The 3,114-nt window shown below is 34.4% G+C and overlaps 1 pseudogene; it reads right to left on the bottom strand.

Moving 5' to 3' along the window:
- Positions 1–1,365: 1,365 nt before the first annotated feature.
- LOC145064598 (pentatricopeptide repeat-containing protein At5g50390, chloroplastic pseudogene) lies at positions 1,366–2,572 on the bottom strand (annotated as a pseudogene).
- Positions 2,573–3,114: the final 542 nt, after the last annotated feature.

The raw sequence follows: 3,114 nt of genomic DNA, 5'->3' as shown, positions 1-3,114 counted from the left end.
GTGCCACTACACGCTTCTCCACCATCATTAAGGTCATTATCGTCTTTTTGCCCATAAAACTTTCTCCCTTTCTGGTACCCTTCATTTTCAGCTCCTCCACTTCCCAAACTACCCTCAAATATTTCTTCATCAATCAAATTACCATGACGCTTTGTTCTCACTATATCCAACTGTAAATGGAATTTAACATGTAAAGATTAAAGAAAGCATCTAACAAAGAAATAAAAATTAAAAAAAGAAAACATACAATTTTTTGTCTGCCCTTCAATGGAGTGGACTTCATGTGGTATGGGGATTGAGAAACATGTGGAGAGCCTCCTCTTTGTGAAGCTTTAGTTAGTGCCAATGCAGCACCATGTGCCACGTCATTAACCTCTCTCCTTTGATTTCTTTTGTAAGGTGAGGGATAATTTCCAATGGGTTGTAGCACTGTATGGCCTTTTGTGGCTTCAGGTGACCATAACTCATCAGGAACAAGTGAGGGAAAGTCGTTCCAAAATAAGCACCATCCATATCTATTATGCAATCAAACTCAAGGAAGACAAACATACAAAAAAAAAAACAGATTCTTTTCAATGAAAAATATATTATAATCAAATGCTCGCTTTTGTAGATATTAATAAAGGATACTGCCTTGGTATTTGGATCGAGGGTAATAGATATTTTCACATTTGGGACAATAAATTTTGACACTGCTGGATCGTGGTATGTTGGATTGGCCAATAGGAAGACAGGGTTGTCCAAAATAGTAAACTCTTGGGCACCTTCCAAAGTCGTAATTTTTGTACTTTTCCAACTATATATATATATATATATATATATATATACAATGTTTTAAACACTACAAATCTCAATACACACACACACACACACATATATATATATATATATATATATATAATAAAAATTTTAAATTTATCAAACAAGAAAAAGAGAACAGATTTGTACCATTGCAGACATTCCACGGGTGGTCAATATGTAGCGCACAAGAATCAGGCCATACAACATCTCAGCTGCTGACACAACCAGTTCATTTTGTTCTTCAATGAACATATCGCCTGCTTATTTATAAAACAAATCACCATTACTTTAACCAAACCATATATATATATATATATATATATATATATATATATATATATATATATATATATATATATATTAAATTCCAACAAACAATCATTTATATTAGGATATACCAATACCAGTAAACAATAACAGGATACAAATTTATTTATTTCAAAATCTGAACTTTTGTGATTACAAGTTACAATTTATAACTCGCAAGTAAACAAAAATAAAAAAATTAAAGATGAGAATAAAGATTATAGAAGATAAAAAAATAAAAAATAAATAAAATAAACACTAGTTTTCTGAGTTTTTCTTTGGAACATAACCGTATTTTCCAATTTTTAACATTAATTTCTTAAAATTCAAAATTTGAACATGGGATTTTGATTTTTTTATCACCTGAAACAAGTATATGCTGCTGTTTCTTCACATCTATCCAACTACACACAGGCAACATCCTCAAACCTTTCTTTTTTGAAGTTTGAAAAATAGAAGCAGCTTATTTTTGTTTTCCACATCTGTTGTAAATATTTAGAAGAACAACATAATTACTAAGCTTTTCTAGCTGCATACCATATATTTTTTCAGCTGCAACCTTTCCAAGTTCTAGATTCTTGTGGACCCTACAAGCTGTAAGCAAAGCAGCCCACATGTTTACTGTTGGATTAAATGGAGCATTTTGGATCAAAGAAAAAGCTTCATCTAATAACCCTTCACGACCTAATAACTCAATCATACATGCATAATGCATAGCTCTAGGCTTTACCTTGAAATCTATTCCCATTGATTCAAATATGTCCCACCCTTGATCCGATAAACTTGAATAGCTACAAGCAGATAGAACAGCAAGAAAAGTAACATGATTTGGGATCATGTTTTCAGTAATCATTTGTTTGAATAACTCTAAAGCTTCAATTCCTCTCCCCTTATTACAATATCCAATAATTAGCTCGTTCCATGATATAAAGTTCTTGTGAGGCATTTTATCAAACACGTTGCATGCATCATCGATTCTTCCCCATTTACTGTGGAAGTCAACAAGTGCAGTGTTGGCAACGATCTCTAGACCAAAACCATGGCAGATGAGGCCTGTGTGTGCTTGTTTGGTGTGTTCTAATGAAGCTAATCGTGTACACACTCTTACTATCATTGAGAAAGTGAAGTGTTCCATTTTAACACCAGAATCTTGCATCTCATAGTAGAGATCTAAAGCTTCTTCACTATATCCAGAATCTTGTTGTACATATCGATTAGTGCACATGATACAAAGATATATTGACTTACACCCATTTTTATAGCACAAGCGTGTAATTGTTGTCCTGGAGAAATCAATTCCAGTCCTGCAAAAGTAAGTGAGAAGAAGACTTACCAGAAGGTACTGTAATTTGAAGAACGACAACCTTACTTGAAAAAAAATTGGTTTACGAAAAATTGAGAACAAAACTAAGTAGTTGTGGCTACTTAAAGTTGATTTCCTGATTTCTATTTCTCTTTCTCCCATTCTAGTCTCCGTCTTTCTGTTGCTGTATCACCTTCAATCACCCAATGGGTGTTTTGATCAAAGTTTCAAACTTTTTAATCTATAAAAATAAGGATTAACAACGTACAACAGAATGTTTCTGAACCTATAGCACATCGGAGTTCTTTTGGAGCCTAAGGTGTCGTTGTGATGCTACCTTTTCTCACGTCGGAAAGTGGTGGTGATGGAAGAGATGGTAGGGCGGCAGCAGATGGTAGGAATGGTGGTGACGGTCGATTGTGTAAAGGTGAGTATGAGGTAAGGTGGAATGAGATATTATGAAAAAAAAGCCCTAGATTTGGACGCCTTTTGTAATTGAGGATAATGGATGTGCGTTTGGTAAAAGAATTATAAAACGACGCCTTTACAATCCAGAAGGTGGAGGATAGAGATGAGAGAAAACCTGGTGGAGAAGGAGAAAATAGAAGGTGGTGGTGTCAATTAGGGGTTGTTCAACTGGTAGCTTCGATTAGGGGGTGGAAACGAGGGAGAAGAAGGCGAGGGTTTAAAAAATTTGGGGATTT

This window comes from Lactuca serriola, chromosome 1, assembly GCF_051521515.1.
Source record: "Lactuca serriola cultivar US96UC23 chromosome 1, Lser_US96UC23_V15, whole genome shotgun sequence".
NCBI classification, from domain to species: Eukaryota; Viridiplantae; Streptophyta; class Magnoliopsida; order Asterales; family Asteraceae; genus Lactuca; species Lactuca serriola.
This window is presented reverse-complemented; position numbering and strand designations above follow the sequence as displayed.